The sequence below is a fragment of the Macrobrachium nipponense genome, chromosome 4 (genome assembly GCF_015104395.2).
Source record: "Macrobrachium nipponense isolate FS-2020 chromosome 4, ASM1510439v2, whole genome shotgun sequence".
Classification (NCBI taxonomy): Eukaryota; Metazoa; Arthropoda; class Malacostraca; order Decapoda; family Palaemonidae; genus Macrobrachium; species Macrobrachium nipponense.
The window spans coordinates 7,915,463-7,933,907 of NC_061100.1; positions in this window are offsets into that span (position 1 = coordinate 7,915,463).

Here is an 18,445-nt window from a genome sequence, read left to right on the forward strand (position 1 = left end):
TGTAAAGTAAAATAGCAAAGGAAAACATCAACTGCCATAGTCTACCTTGATTGAACAATCTTCAAAGTTTTGGTTCAGGACTAAGAAATGTAAACACACCGCGATATTTGAATTCTGGTAGGGGGTGTGGGATACGTAACCACCAGGGAGCCATATGTCCGTTAAGGGGAGGACGGGGTAGGGTACTGGAAGAGGAAGGCACAGGTACGAGTTGGTAACGTGTTACCTGACCAGGGGGCGAAGCCCCCCTTAAAGAAAGGTAATCTTAGAAATGTAACATATAGGTTATGATACTAACCTAACCAACCTAACTTAACCTAACCTAGTAGAACATGTTACTTGACGGGACGGAGCCCCCTTAAAGGAAGCAATTTGAAACAAAAGCTCCCCTATAACATGGCGCATGCGCAGTAGGATTGGCGCATACGTAGTAGGATTCGGCGTCGTGATAGTAGTAGTAATAGGTGGATTTTGGCTAGTAATGGCTCCATTATCGGTTTTTATCACTTTATTTCATCTCGTATTTCTTGTTTCAAATGTCATATATAAGAGGAAATAACACAATAACATGGCAAAACCTTCACCCAAGTGTTTTTACCCCACTCATAACCCCGCTTTCCCATCGGTCCCCCTTACAGTAGGATAGAGTTCAAAGGTAAATTACAGGTTAATTACAGCCAGCCAAAAAAATTTTATCTAAAATTCTTTTTGTTAAGGAGGTAAAATTCTATAGAAAAACGTCAACTGCCACAGTCTAGTTCGCCTCGGTATACGGGCTGAGATATGGGCTTAGATCTACCATATATGTATATATTTATTTTTTCAAATTCCCTCTTTATCAGGTAAAGAAGAATATATCATTTGTAGGAGGGAATTTTGAACGTTAATAACTTGTACTTTAATTGGCTTTTGCCATGTTGATCAGTCTTCTCCAGATACGAAGTAGTCTCGGTCTCCTGGCTGTGGGTGTATTTTCCACCTCGTAGGGAGAGGTTACATTTTCACCCTATTTGTTTTCGAGCTAGTATGATATCTCAAGAACAGGAGAACCGAATTGCGTGACTATGGGTTAAAACATTCACTAGATGGCCCCAACATATGATCAACTTTCTGGAGATCTTATTTGTTGTTGCATAAAGATTATAATTACTTTCATGTTTTGTGTTTCTTCACTTACAAAAAAAATCTGTGGAGTTTGGTGATTTGGTTATATTTGGCAGAGGTGGCTGGTTTTGGAAAGGCTGCTCTCTGCCGACCATATCTTGGTTTCGAATGTTGCCAAGGCTTACGATTGTTGCGATTTTTATAGATTACTTTGGATTTCAAATGCTATTCACTTATGGAATTTTTTTCATCTATTGCATAGCATTCCAGCTTCACTGCAAATGCTTTTGATATGCCTAAAGGAATAATTGTTTTAACATCAGGGCTGATAATGTGGTTCTATTGTCCAACTTCAGTTTTTGATTCATTATTGAAGAAGGACTGTTGAAATATTTATCTATAATATTTCATTTAATGGTTTTACGATTTAAAGGGGACTTTTCCTTTTATTTAAACGACTTTAGAAAAGGTGGAACAGTTATCACAGGGGTTAAGACGCCAGGGAGAACAAACATTTTAATCTCAACTCATAATGATTTCTCACCATTTTAGACACAAGTAAATCACCGCATATAATAATAATAATAATAATAATAATAATGATGATTGATAATAATAATGATATCCTTTATTTCAGCTCAGGGCCATATACATGGAATATACAAAATACAGACAGTAACATACACAATCTAGATACATGAGACAACATGATAAAAAAAATGAATAAGCGGCATTTATCCACAAAATAGCTGAGGTAGCATAAAATTTAGTAATCATAACACTGGTAATAGCAGTAATAATATTGGTGAGAAAAAAAAATGCATTGAGAGTTATAACAGTTAGTGCACAAATTTTATAACTTAGTTCCAACTAGAGACCGTAGGTGGTTACAGTAGTCAGGTCCAAAGGGCTAAATACAGAAATTGAATGTAAAAAATCTTTAACTCGATATATTCACAGTAATAATGAAAAAGTAAAATATCAGCAATAAATATAATAATAATGGCAGAATCTGCAGATGACATCTTGCAAATACAGAGATTAAGTCCTTTAGGGGACAAAGGCATAATTTTCCCATCTTTTCCACAATTTAGATCTTCTTACTTCACTCCTTAGGATGCTTTGTATGAGCGAGTTGTTGCTGTTTCTCACTCGGGTTAACAGCCTGGACATTGTTCGCCTTACATATATATTTTCCTCAAACTTTCATGGCTGGCTAAAAGATGCCTAGTCTTTATATTGTGGTGCTTTCAGTCCGAGATTGGTCACATGCAGTTGCTCGTCGAGAGAGAGAGAGAGGTTTGCTTTTCGAAAGGCCCCCTTGTGGTGTTACATAATGGCACACTCCCCCAACCATGTCCCACCTCATTGTGAGGGTTTGATTTTTATGTCTTTATTTTCTCTTTCTTCTCTTGTATCTTGTCGTTGTTTTCTTTGCATATTATTTTTCGGGAGAGTGCATGTAGCACTTCTGTGTATGTAAATACTGCCGGATCCTTTCCCTGAAAAAGCTGGCCACCATATCCTAAAAAGCTAGCCATAGAATCTTCTTGAAAATAATCTCATTATGCATCCCACTCCCAGATAAGTGTGAGATGACTATCTATTCCAACTCAACCTTGGGGCATGGCCAAAAAGACCTGGACTGTTGAAGTACTAGGATACATCTCAGGAATTTGTTCCTCGGACAGGTGTTGGTAAAAAGAGTGGATATGGCACAAATTGCAGCTTTATACCAGCAGTGAATGCTTAGCTCCTCAAGATTTTCACCTGATACTATTAAATAAATTAATTAAATTACTAATTATTATCGCTCTTTAACTCTTTTGTCTGGAACATGTTGCATGATCTCTCTCTCTCTCTCTTTCTCTCTCTCTCTCTCTCTCTCTCTGTCTGTATGTCTGTCTGTCTGTCTGTCTCTCTCTCTCTCTCTCATATACGCACATATCCATGTATGTATGCATGTATCTACACACACACACCCTTATGTTATATATATATATATATATATATATATATATATATATATATATATATATATATATATATATATATATATATATATATATATATATATATATATATATATATATATATATATATATATATCTATATATATATATATATATATATATATATATATATATATATATATATCTATATATATATATATATATATATATATATATATATATATATATATATATATATATATATATATATATATATATATATATATATATATATTATGGATGCATTTGTTGGGGGGAGGGCGACGGAGCGTGTGCAGACATTTCGGTGAATTTTGATTGCGTTATATAAATGGGTACATTCGTATAGTTATAGAATCTATAAACATCACATGCTTTTGCTTGTCAGCCGAGAGCAGGTTGTTGACATTTCTCGTCTTAGCAGAGAAAAATCCTTTCCTATTCTTTTGTTTTAGCTGCTATAAATCAGCTGGGAGTTGTTGTTTTACCGGCCTTAACAAATATAGGTTCTATTCATGGCATCTTTCCCTGAATTCCTGGGACTTTTTTCTGCAAACTGATCCCCCTAGATGCTGACCCCTTGACGTGGGTAGGGGGCTTAGGGACCAGCAGCTGGGGCATGATGCCTGGTGGGGTTGGTTTCTCACTGGTCCTTGGGGCCCCAGCTGCTGATCCAACTAAATTAGTCAGAACTTTTCTTTCTACTAAAAACATTTCATCTTTCTGCCTTCCTCCCTCTTATAAGGTATGGGTTCTATGATGATGACTATTGGCTTGGTTTTGGACATGGTTTAGGCTAAATCTTGGGATTTGAAGGAGGGGTGAGGATGGACGGCATGCTACCTCACCCGTAAAGAACTTTCTAGTACCTGACGTGATCGAGCGAGGGAAAGTTTATTGTCAAACCCTATCTTCAGTGCCGGGTCTGATCTCGACGGACATCATGACGCCTTAGCACTGGAGATAGGGTGTATATCCGGTAATTACCCCTAGGACGACCCTAATTAAAGGGGATGAACCCGTCCTCTAAGTGTGACTCCATGGTGGGTATGGGGAATATCTGGATGAACTATATTTTTCACGTTATATGGCAACCCCCCCTATTTCGGCTGACGACCCTATGCTTTTGTCAAAGGACTTGTGCACGGAACCCAAACTTCAATCAATCATGGTCGGTCCCTATGATCAGGGTAGTACCCCTGGACTGAATGGACAGACGGACACAGATGACGACCCAAAGCAATGCGAGTAGATATACCTCCAAGAAATCTCAACAAAAAGCATCTGGCTCCAGTATTGTCACACTGGAACCATATGCCAGGAAGAAAAATAAAAATTATGAAATAGCTCCTGGGGTCTTTGTACCCAATTCCTTTAATAAATACCTTAATTTAAAGCTAGAAGGTGACAATATAGACATTTTTTCAAGTGCATAGGGAAATCGTTAAAGTTGTGGAAGACAGCCAAAAATAACACCGCAGAATGGAAAACATGCTCCTGGTAGAAAGCACCTACCCAGAGGAAAGTATCAAGTTGATGGGATTGTCGGATCTTGCGAGGGAGTTACGGTTGAGTGTATCTCCCCACTCCAGCCTTAACTCCAGCAAGGGCTTGATTTATGCCCCTCAGTTGATGGCTTTCTCTGAGGAGAGACTTTTAACAGAATTAAAAGACCAGGGTGTAATAAAGGTGGACAGGATGACGAAGAAGGTTGATAATAACAGAATACCTCAACCTACCTTAATATTAACTTTTGAAACCTTAAGACTTCCAGAATGTGTCTTTGCAGCCTGGTATAGGTTTAAGTAAAGCAGTACATCCCGAGACCCAGAAGGTGTTTCCATTGCCAGCATTTTGGACACACCCTACAATCGTGTCGATCCAAATTGCAAGAAAATCCTGCAGTCTGTGTCAACTGTGGAGAAGATGAGCATGGTATGTGCACCAGGGAACCGAAATGTGTTCACTGTGGTGAGGGACATGCCTCGTCATCTCAGCAGTGTGATATATATTTACTTGAAAAGGAAATACAAGCAATTAGAGTGATTGAAAGAACAACATTTAAGGAAGCACGAGAGAGAGCCAAAGCAAAGACTGTAACCGAACCCGGGTCTCAAGTTTTGCTACTGTAGTAGCAAAAATTAAAAAGCCAAAAGAAAGAGACAAATAAAAACACCCAAGTTAAGAGCACAAAAGGAAAAATCAAATAAAGAATCATTAAAAAGACAGCTAACTGAAATCATCTGAGTCAACTGATGATGAGAATATAAAGACAAGGTTCGCTAGAAACCAACAAGAAAGACCCTAGTGTGGAATTGAAGAAAATTGAAGTGCCAGTTGAGATACACCCTCCACCATCTGCTCTTTGGAGGCAAGGCCAGTGGTTGCTGGTCTGGTGCCAGCTTCTGTTGGTGCCAACTCCTCTTTGGAGGGGAGGACAAACCAGCAGATGCTGGTGCCCCCCGGTTGACCAAGTCCCTCCGCTGGTACTTCTGCCTCATCAGAGGCAGAGCTGGCTACTGCCAGCAATACAAAGACACTTGAGGGGGTCTCTTTAGAGAACACCTCTGCTTTCTCCATCTCGATAGAGATGGAGAGCGAAGAAACTAAAAAACCCTTCAGTATCAAAAACACTGAAGGAAAAGATGTTGGCTCTACGAAGGCGATAACTCCTCCGAAGAAAGTCCAACAAAACCGTTTCCATCAAAAGGCCTACCCCCTAGTCAGAAAAAAGAACTCTCCCAGTCTGTAAAAGGAACCACAAAGTTGGTCCTAAAACGTGAATAAATTCACTTGCCATTATTCAGTTGGAACTGTCAGGGACTGCGAGCGAAGTATGAGGAAGTGAAGCTTTTAATCTATGAGCACTCTCCTGTAGGGATATGTTTGCAGGAGACCATGCTAGGTGAATATACCCCTTGTCCTAGGGAATATGTTCACTATAGAAAACTAAATTTGATTTAGAGGTGGGAAAATCATGGTGGATCCCTCATCTACATCCGTCAAGATGCTCCACACTACAAAGTAAAACTAAATACTCCACTTCAAGCTGTGGCTGTACGAATTAAATTTAAGGAGGCAATATACCATATGTTCCTTTACATTCCACCAATAGCCATGTCTCCCAAGAGAACTTAATACACTTTGATGCAGCAACTACCAGAGCCATTCCTTCTACTTGGTGACTTCAACAGTAGACATCCATTGTGGGGAGATGTAACATCAAACCAAAAAGGGAATATGATGGCATCATTAATAGAAAATGAAGATATAGGTCTTCTTAATACTGGAGAACCTACCCATTACCACATTCAGACAGGCACCGTCTCCTGCATCGACCTTTCAATATGTAGCTCCAACTGCAGTGTTGATTTTAGTTGGAGAACAAGTGATGACTGGCATACCAGTGACCATTCTCCAATTGTGATCGACACCAATGATGGTCCACCTATCCCGAGATCGCCACGATGGTGCTTAGAGAAAGCAAATTGGAGAAAATTCAAAGACTTGAGTGATTGTTGGAGGGGGGATGCAAAAGATCTGCCCAGTGTAGATGATGCCATTGATCTACTCAATGGAACATTGCATACTGCAGGTCTACACTCAATTCCTCAAACTAAGGGACTATTCAGGAGACGGCCAGTACCGTGGTGGTCAGAAGACCTAGGCTGTTACACCGAGCTACAAGGTCATCATTGACCAGGTGCCGTAGACATCGCACCTTGGACAATGTCATAATTTACAAACAGTGTAGGGCACGATTTCGAAAAGCTATGAAAGCTGCCAGAAGACAAGCATCGGGCCGAATATGTATCCTCTATTAACAGCAGAACACCAGTCTGTAGCATTTGGAAAGAAAATAAGAAAAATTCAGGGTAAATTTACACCCAATCCTCATCCAGTACTTCTTAAAGTGAATAATACTCATGTCACTGATGCCACAGAAGTTAGTAATACATTTTCAGAACACTTCGCTCGAGTCTCTGAGAAATCAGATAGTTCCCCAGGACATAATTTCAGAATGATGGTAGAACAACAGGTACTTGACTTTCAGCAAAGAAAGCTGAATCATATAATATGCCTTTTTCTGAAAGGGAGTTTGACTCTGCTTTATCTAGGAGTAAGAACACTGCCCCTGGTCCAGATGAGATTCCTTATGAAATGTTTAAACACATTTCGAAGAACACAAAACTTTTTATAATAAGTATTATCAATAGAATATGGGATGAAAGCAGCTACCCTACCATATGGGAATTAGCCACCATGTTACCGTTCCTTAAGCCTGGAAAAGATCCCCTGTGTGCAGCAAGTTACCGCCCCATTGCTTTAACTTCGCTGTTTGTGTAAATTGATGGAAAAAAATGGTAAATGTAAGACTAATGTGGTATCTAGAGCACAACAATATTCTAACACCTTCTCAGTGTGGTTTTCGAAAAATGCACTCTACCCTGGACATCTTACTGCAACTTGAAACCTCTGTCCTGTGAAGCCTTTTGCCTCCAAGCAACATCATGTGACGTTGTTTTTTGATATAGAAAAGGCATATGACACTGCTTGGAGACATGGGATTCTGAAGACTATACATAATAGTGGTCTACGAGGTAAATTACCTTTATTTGTGAAATCCTTTTTACATCGTAGGTATTTAAAGTTAAAGTTGGCAGTACTTTATCAGAGAAAAGGTGCCAAGAAGAAGGTGTTCCCCAGGGCAGTGTTCTCAGTGTAACACTTTTTGCTCTAGCCATAAACAGTGTTGCAGCTGTCATTCCAAGAGAGGTTTTAAAGACACTGTTTGTGGATGATTTGTCTATATCCTTTGCTGCCACCCGGATGACTGTAGCAGAAAGGAAAGCTACAATTAACAATAAATAAAATAGTAAGTTGGGCTGAGAAAACAGGGTTTTAAAATCTCTGTAAGCAAGACTACTGCTGTCCACTTCTGTCGATCAGGGGAGTGCATCCTGATCCAGACCTCTATTTGTATGGCTGTAGAATCCCATGTGTAGAACAAGCACACTTCTTAGGCCTAGTTTTTTTTGACAGTAGATTGACTTGGGTCCCCCATATCAAACATATAAAAGCAAAGATGCCTAGAGCTCTACACATCTTGAAGGTGCTTTCTCATACCAGTTGGGGAGCTGATAGAAATCTTTTACTAAGGCTTCATAAATCTTTAATCTTGTCAAAGCTGTCATATGGTTGTGAAATATATTCTTCAGCTCATCCTCATCTAACTTAAAACTTTAGATTCAGTACATCATTCAGCTATTCGTATAGCCACAGGAGCTTTCCGTTCGTCACCAATATCTAGTTTGCTAGTTGATGCAGGAGAGATGCCTCTTGAACTCTATCGCCAGTCATCATTAACTTCAGTACTGGTTTAGAGCGCAAAGACTCCCCAAATCTCAGGCATTTGCTGTGGCAAATAGAAATATTTTTAATGGTTTTTATGAAAGTCATCCAAGGTATCCCATTCCTTTTAGCTATAGAATAAAACAAATTTTAGAGGATACAAATATTAACAAATATCCCATTATTCCCTTTGTGTATCCCAGTACTCCTGTCTGGAGGTTACCGGATGAAATTCTGCAGGTACTTCAATGGAGCAAAGAGGAATAAATCTGATGAGGAAATAAGGGCAATATTTTTAGATCATGTATCAGAGCATATTGATACATGTTTTATATTTACTGATGGCTCCAAGTCCAATGCCGGCGTTGGATATGGAAGTTTATAGCCAATCTTTTTAACCGAAGAGGTGCACTTCCTTCTATTGCCTCAAACTTTTACAGCTGAATTGTATGGCATCCTAGTAGCACTGGAACAATATTGTAACACTCCCAGTGTGTAGCTACACAATATTTTGTGACTCAAAAGTGCCTTACAGTCCCTGGAAGTCTTTAATACTGATCTCCTTGGTGTTGAAGATCTTGCAAGTGGGATCTTCTTGCACCAAAATAGAGCAGCATTGTTTCATTTTGTTGGGTTTCCTGCCCATGTGAACGTATAGGGAAACGAAGAGGCAGACAAGCTAGCAAATCAAGCAGCGCAAACTTTAGTACCGAGAAAATGCCCTGTTCCATAACGTGATACATTCTTTGATATATGGAAATCTGTCCAGTATTTATGGGCACTTCAGTGGGACAGAGTAGGCCCCAACAAAATGAAAGAAATTACTAGACAGACACACCCTTGGAAATATGACCTAATACCAGGAAGTGGGAGGTTGTATTGTGTAGATTGCGTATTGGCCATACGCGTTTAACTCACGGCTATCTGATGGATGGGGAGAATGAGCCATTCTGTGATGATTGCTTAGTTCCACTGACTGTTAGGCATTTGCTGGTTGAGTGTCCCAGTCTAGTGGAACTTAGGAATAATTTTTTAGCTTATAGTAGTGAAGCAGGTGGTAACTATAGCATGCCAAAACTGTTGGGAGAAAGCATGTGTGTTAATAACGTTATCTCTTTTATCAAAGAAGTCTGGTCTCTCAAAATATATCTGACAGCTGTGCTGTCTTAGTATATACATTTTTTTTTTCTTTTTAATAGTTTTTACTGTTATGTGATCAATCAATCAATCTTTTTTATCGGAATATTATTTATATTTTTATCAGAAATTTAATTTATTTTTTTTTAAATAAAATTTATATATCTCTCATAAAGATAAAGTTATTTTGAATGTTGTATAATACTATTAAAATTAAAAAGTAAAAGATCACATTTAGTATTCGGCGTCGGTGACCCTGGTAGTTGTGACGCCAGATAAACTCACAATCAATCAATCAATCAATTCTGCAACTGATGGTGTTGACCTCGGATTAGCCCGAAAAAAGTGTAAATAACAACACAGGTTAACAATAATTTTCGGTGATTATTGCTGAAATTTTTTCTGAATTCTGGTTTCTTAAGCGGACCGTGGTATCATAATAGGAAAGATCAAAGTCTAGAGAATTTGATCGAGTTCTGAATCTCCAGTGATCTGTCCGTTTGTCAAATTGTTAAAATTCACGGCGGTGCTTGATTCATCTTGCTGGCATCCAAGAGAATTTAAGTCACTTATTATTATTATTATTATTATTATTATTAGTATTATTGTTGTTGTTGTTGTTGTTTTTGTTAAAGTTAAGGAGATATATTTATTGGTGTAACCTACGGGGGATAGAATCTAAAGTTGAACGCTTTACAAAGTATGATCTAGATCATTAGCTTTATGGTTGAGTTTGGCATCTGTTCTAAGGTTATTGGGGACTATACTCATTACTCGAAAACAAGCACAGCTTTACGAAATATAGGTAAACTTGATTTTACTAGATGAAAGGTCTGAGTGTTCTCCTGTCTTCTAACAGGCGATTCTGGAAGAGGGGAATTGTTCTGGAGAAGAGTGGGATTATTATGGAGAAATGGGAACTGACTTAATTACTATGGTGCACTGACTATATAGACTGTGCCTAGTGTTATGACTAAACTAATGTTGGTGTTTGATTAATTACTGAGGGTTATCTGAGTTATTTGGGCTACTGAGTTTATTTAATACTTTACTTTTAAATAAATGCATATTTTTTTAATTCACGACTCTGATTTGATGACCTTAGATAATGGAGGGGAGGTGTATCGAGAGAGAGAGAGAGTTGTCGGGAATCTCGAGTGAGAGAGTTATTGAGAAAGATAGAGAGATAGAGAGAGAGAGCTATTGAGTATCGAGAGAGAGAGAGAGAGAGAGAGAGAGAGAGAGAGAGAGAGAAGAGAGAGAGAGAGAGAGGGAGGGGGGGGGTGGAGAGAGAGTGTTTGCCAGTTGCCTTTGGCCGCTCTTGGTCCATCGCTACGTTTTAGAATAAAAACAAGATAATTGCATCTCCGTTATAGTGGGGTGGGGCAAGCGGTGTTTGAATGATATTGGGACTTTTGTGAGATTGGTAGCAGCTATAAGAAGCTGTTTTCAGAGAGTCTGGTTGTGGGAATGTGTTAGATTTCAATTGATAAGTGATGGGTTGATTGATTGATTATGGAATTTAGGGCATAGCCCAAGTGCTGGGACCTGCAAAGGTCATTCAGCGCTGCAGTATTATATGATTAAATGAAATGAATTAAATGAATGAATACACGAATCAAATAATACCTCTTACACAAACTGACAATGAAAACTGCAATTAAAAAACATCGAACGACACACAACAACCAAGACGATCTCACATCACATATCAACCAAACCAAAACCATTCACTCTCACTCAAAACTACTTACATGCAACAAAGAATCCCACAGTTGTGAAGTCACAAAAACACACACAAAAAACAAAACAAAAAATTATTATTTTTTCTCTTTAAATAAAAAAAAAAGAAACGACATGCATACATCCATTCGACACCATTTAAACCTAAATTAAAAACAGCAAATAAAATTTTTAATAACAATCAGGTACTTAAAATGATGACTATGAACAAATTGAATAAAAAATAGAATCAACATAAAATAAAATAAAAATCAAATGAGTTAAATTTGCCACCAATTTAAACTTCATAAAAAAATTCTCATCCATTTTAAAAAATTCAATAGTGCAGAAATATCTGCTTTGTCATCTAGAACATCGGCAAGAGATTTTCCATCAAGGTGGAATCTCTGCCTCTGTTCTCTGTAATTTACACAATGCACCAAGATGTGCCCTCCACTGATAAGGTTGCATCACACCTAACACATACTGGTGCACTGACCACCTTCTAAAATAAATTTATGGGTTATCCTAGTGTGCCCAATACGAAGCTGCCCCAAAAAACAATTTCTGTCTCCTCTCTTTTTGAAAAGAAGAGGGCCATTTTTCTATGCTTTTCCTTATTCTGCTTATATTTTTTATTGTTGGCTAAGAGAGGGGAGGACCATCTCTCTTGCCATTCCTCAAGATGTACGACTTGATGGATCTCCTTCATATTTATATGTGGCACTTTGGTTATCTGATACAAATTACTCATAGCCGCTTCCTTTGCATATCTGTCTGCTTCCTCCTCATTCCCGCGAATTCCAACATGAGCCGGGATCCAGCAGAAAACATACCAATTTCCTGCGACACGAAATCCAAAAGAGCCACTCCTGGGCTTTTTGTACCAGAGGATGAATTGTATACAGCTGCTTTAATGAATCTAATGCATTTTTTTGAGTCACTATATATTACAAAAATTTTTCTATTCGAGTTATGAATATTTTCTAAAGCTTTAACTAAAGCTGACACTCGCAGTGAATATGGAAGCTGACTCAGGCAATTTTGCCTCGTAAATTTCATTCCCATGCACAACTGCACACCCAACTCCACTATCAGACTTTGACCTCCATCAGTGTAGATCTTTACTTGCCTCCATCTGTTACGGTCATGCTCCAGAAAATTCGCTTTTACCTCTTCTCAGAATGTTGTTTTTTGTCTATTTTCTTAGGCGATAAGGAAATCTTGGGAATAAGCCATGGGGCTACAGAGGATGGTTTTACTTCTTCAACTTTTTGGCGCTGAATGACCATGTCATTTAAACATTCCAACTGCCTTATTTGAAAAGGTTTGGAAGATCTTTCACCAAATTTTTTAAGGTCACACTCCTCTAAAATTTTCCGTGTGGGGTTCTCTCGAGAGCTTTTTAGTCGCATGGTGTACCGCAACCCAAGCTCTTCTCTTCGCAGATCTAAAGGAAGTTCTTGAGAGTCAATGTAGATACTCTCAACGGGAGATGTCCTAAAAAGCACCTGTAAACATATCCTTAATCCCATATTATGTACTACATCCAATTCCTTTAACCTGGATTTGCAGGCAGATGAATATACCTGACAGCCATAGTCCAGTTTTGATTTACATAAAGAATCATACAGCTTCAATAAACTTTTCTTATCAGCTCCCCAGTCGAATCCCGATACCACCTTTAAAATATTGAGGGATTTTTTAACCACGTTGTTTTTAGAGAGTCAATGTGACTACGCCACGTTTAGCTTGCTCGTTCAAATATTATGCCCAAAAACTTTACTTCTTTTTTGTAAGGAATAAGACAATCCTTCAGTTTCAAATTTGGGATAGTTTCATTACGGGTACATCTGGTGAAACGAACGGCCACAGTTTTAGATGAAGAAAATCGGAACCATGTTCATCAGCCATTTACTGATGACATTTATTGTCTTTTGCAGGTAGTTACAGGCTGATACAGCGTCGTATGTGGTGACATAGATGGCAAAGTCATCCACAAATAGCGAAGCCCTAACTGGAGCGGAAACAGATTTCACAATATTATCAATAGCAATGGCAAACAAAGCAGGTAACATCAGTACGCTGCCTTGTGGGACACCTTCTTCCGTCTCATAACAAGAAGAAAACTTATTTCCGACTCTCACTCTAATATATCGGTCCCTTAAAAAAGGAGTTGATAAAGTAACATATTGCCCCTGATTCCCATTTCATTGAGTCGTTTAACAATGCCAAATCGCCATGTTGTATCATAGGCTTTCTCCAGATCAAAAAATACCCTTACTGTTTGGCATTGATTGGAAAATCCCTGCTGAATCTGATTTGATAGTCTCAGTAAAGGGTCCAAGGCTGAACGATTTTTTCCTGAAGCCGAAACTGAACAGAGGATAACAATCTGTTTTTCTCTAAATGCCACATTAGACGAGAGTTCACCATTTTCTCAAATAATTTACAGACACAGCTTGTTAGTGAGATTGGTCTATAATTAGTGGGCTGATGTGGATCTTTGTTTGGCTTTATGACTGGAACTACTATGGCTATCTTCCAAGATGGGGAAGAATGAATGCCTCCGTTTCCCAGACCTTATTGAGTATTTTCATTAGATATATATTAGCATGTTCTGGAAGATGTTTAATCATGTTGTAGGTTATGTTATCTGCACCAGGGGCTGTTGACTCACAAGATGAGAGAGCCTCTCGTAGTTCCCTTAGTGAGAACTTAGCATTATATGCTTCATTATTTCAGTGTTAAATCTAATTGACACCTTGCATTTCGAATCTTACTGAACTGTGGTGTGTAATTTTTGGAGCTTGATATGTCAGCAAAATGCTCACCAAATTTTTCTGCAACATCAGCTGGATTTGAAATAAGCACATCATTGATTTTTAGAGTAGGAGCAGGTGATGGAAACAAATTTCCCACTTAGCTTTTTAATCTTTTTCCATACTAATCTTTCTGGTGTTTTAGAATTGATGCTATTTATATAGTGGAGCCAAGATTCCTTTTTAGCTTTTCTAATATATTTTGTCTTTTGTTCGCTAAGGCCCGTTGGTATGCAGTTTTCGTTGTTCCTGAGGGTTTTGCCTTGAATTGCCTATAGCATTTTCTCACTATTCTTCGCTGTCTGCCACAGGTTTGGTCCCACCAGGGAACTGCAGGCCTGCTTGGTTTACCCTTTGTTTTTGGGATATATTTCTCGGCATTATCCAATATAGTTGCGGTCCAATAATCATATGCATCTAAGTGTGACTCAAATGACTCTACTTCCTGATGTAATTGAAAGCTTCCTTTCATACTTCCTCCAATCTGCTTCATTTTCTTTCCACTTTATAGGAGATTCAGAAGGTATGTTTCTAGCATACTTTAAATGTATGGGGAAAAAGTGATCACTTCCGTGCAAAAGTTTATTACAGACCAGTTGAAGTCCAAGTGGACTGCAGATGAACAAATGCTAAATCTATAGCTGAAAAGACATTGGTGTAGATGTTATGAAAACGTCATTGAACCATCATTGTAAAGAGGGAGATCATTATTTAAGATAAAATCATCGATGGTTCTACCTACAGCATTCAAGGTATCACCTCCCCACCATAGACTATTATGCATTAAAATAAACTCCCAGTAGTAAGAAAGGAGGAGGTAGTTGATTAGCTAGTGCCTGAATATCATTCAAAAGTAATTTTCTGACCTAGGTGGGAGGTAAATAGAGTAAATAGTAATCTCTTTTTCAAAGCATGCTCGAATGGCGACTGCTTGTAGGTTTGTGTTCAGAGGAACACTTGTATGTTGCAAAAAGACTTTTTTAACAAATAATTGCAACCCCCCCATGAGCTCGATCACCATCTCTGGGGTTCATCACGAACATTTTATAATTTAATCCTGGATTGTATAATGAGTTGCCTAACTTAGTTTCTTGAAGGCAAACTACATCTGGATCATGATGGTTCAACAGTAATTTTAACTCTTCAGAACGAGTCCTAAGGCCTTTGCAATTCCATTGCAAGATATTAAATTGGAATTTTAACTTTGATTCTTGTGCCCAGCCAAGTCATTATTTAGCTGGGTTTTCAAAGTAACACAGCTGAATGTTTTTGGATTTAAAAGTCTCTTAAGTCTGTGCCTGGGAGACTTTTATTTTTATTAGATGAAGGGAAGTTTGAAAAATTTTTCCTGCACATCCTGTTTCTTCAGTTTGAGATTAGATTTATCTAAATTTTTAACTATTTAGTTAGTGAGTCAGCATGTTTTCCTCCATTTCAGAAGTAGCTGTTTCTGCATATGATTGAGGGGAGAGGTCTGTCACACTTAAATTTGAGCAGGACCGAGACATCTTTTCCAATGGCTTTGAGGTTGATAATGGCTGGAAGGGGTCATCAAGTGGATTGAATCTATTGGAAATTGGAGTTTCAAACTCAATAGGAGAGGATGTTCTACATTTCTTTGACTTCGGGGGTGACTGAAAACTGTCATAAGATTTGTTAAGATTTCTCTAGATTTTATTTTTTCTTTGGGCTTAACCGAGGAGCTCAACTCTGAGACAGCATTTGCTTGCAGGTCAGGGAGAGGTTCATCAATCACAGCTTTTACCACTTTACTTTGAAGTTCATTACATTCCACAGAAGTTGAAATATCCTGAGAGGGTGGGTGTGTTATTTTTTGAATGATGGGTTTAGCATGCTGATGGAAGGCATTATTTCCCATAACAGTGGAAGCAAATGAGGATCCAGCACTTTTGTTAGCACCCTCGAACCAAGCGTTTGGCTTCTCCTATGCTGATAAAGTATTATGAGCAGTGGTTACAACTTCTTGTTGGAAAATATATTGAGGACAGCCCCTCCAATTGGGGGAGAATGATTGCCAGCACAGTGGAGACAGTATTTATCAGCTTTGCAGTTGTCCTTTACATGTTCACCAGAGCACACAAAAGCCACTTTTCCCTGGTTTTGTACCAAGAGTTTTGATACGTGGCCATATTCAAAAGCATTTATAAAAACACTGGGTTGGTCGAATTTAAATTTGAAATGGCTTAACCCAAACCCGAGAGTGGTCTATATCAATATATCCGGTAAGTAGGAGCAGGTGAAAGTCAATTCAATGGCATGCTGAGTGCCTTTCAATTTTCTAATTTTAATGACATATGTAGGACACATTTTAATATTTCCTCCTCTTCAAAAATCATATAGGTCTCTGCTATAAACTATACCCAGTCTAATGTTAAATGATCGATGAGGAGATACATCTAAAATATTACCATCTTCAGTTGGTTGGAATTTTGATAGCATCTTAATCTGAATATCGTTATTTTGCTTTGATCAAGACTCCTTTACCATATCTTTTATATTGCCTTTAGGAATGGCACCAATCTTCCTCTGCTAGATACTTGCATGCTGTTAAAAAGTTTTCTTTTGCCCTGTTTGTAATTTGCAACATGCCAAATCAATTTTGGGTCATCTTTTGCCAGGTGTTTTTGCTATCAACCTCAAATTTGTTGGGCACATAGTCTGTCTCCTCCTCTTCCAAATTGTTTATATTAAACAACTTCGCATGGCAAACTGAACCAAAGACATTTTTGTTACCATCAAGATTTTCTAGAGCTTTGGAGGCATATTCAGCTTTTGCAAAAGGTTATGTAGCTTTCATAAGAGATGGGACTTTAACAATTCGTAATTTTATTCTATCTACCTTGCCAAACTGTTTCATGTATTATTAATATGTCAAAATCGACTTTATCACTTATATTACTACAATATACAACTCTTAGATTTTCATTTACACCACCAGTATTTACACCCTGGTGTCCCGGTGTTTCGAGTCGTGAGAGCCTAATGCGGAATCCTTAATCAGGCGAGAGTCATCAACCAGAGGGGGTTAAATAAAAATCCATCAGACTATGGTGTGAACATTCGTCCAGGTTGGCCCCATACCCACCATCGAGCCACAATTAGAGGGTGATATAGCACCCTAGGAGTCCTACCTAGATATACATCCCACACCCAGTGCCTTGAGGGTCGTCAGTCCGTCGAGATCAGACCCAGCACTGAGTGCAGAGTTTAACATAAAAGTTTCCCCTTGCTCGGACACGTCAGGTACTCCAGTTCTACGGGTGAGGAGGAATGCCGTCCAACCTCACCCTCCATCAAATCAGAAGGACTGTCAAAGCTTGGCCAAGTCCATTCCAAAAGTCGTCGACAAAAGCAGTCCAAAAAAAGTCAAAATTTAGAGGTTGGAGAGAAGGGTTCAGGAAAGAAAGAGGGAAGGATTAAAAGTGAGAGAGAAAGGGTTGTAGGATGTTCCGTCAGGACCCGGGGCACCTATAGGAATGCACAAACATTCCCATAGAAGCCAGGGTCCCTTATCCCCTCACCACTAGAAGGAGTCCTACTCGAGGGGATAAGTGATGGGGGATAAGAATAGTTCAGCTGTTGAATGTGGTAATGGGAGGGAAAAATTCAACCAGGGAGCAGCATATTCATCTGTCGCGAGACATTGCAAGTTCTGTGGCACTCAGTTGGACTTTGTGAGTGTGCGTTGCCAAGTGTATTTTTCGCTCAAATATCGGGTTGTTCTTACGCACATGAGTGTGTGTGTCTTCGCATGTTTATTTGCACACGATTCAGGCGGTCGGGTGTTCTTTCATTTGAGGAAGTGAGAGTTACATTATTGTTTTTTGCCTTTGTGTATGAATCATTTTGTGAGTTATGGAATCAGTTCACTGTACCATTTTTTTCATAGGAGTAGAATGTGATGTGTTTTTTCTTGGCACATGTTACAGGAGATGCATTCGTCTTGGTTTTGATACATATGTATACATGTGAAGGTTTTTCATACATGCAAGTTGGTTCTTGGGGATGCTTGGATTGCATTTTTTTGGCCCTTGGAGACAGTGCCCGCTCATGTATACGCCCTCAGCTGAGCGACCAAGGGGTAGCGCCTAAGGGAGGCTAGTGTCTCCCATGGGGTTGTGCCAACGGGGGGTGAACTTCCTTTTTTTTTTCTTTGTGCCGGGGTAAGGGGGCGAGTTTGGCCTTGAATAGGAAAGTTCAATGCCATCATATCAGCTGATAGCCATTGGGAGATGATATGACATGCCCGTAGGGTTTCTTTTAGAAAGATTATTTTTTCTTTCTCTTGAGTGAAGA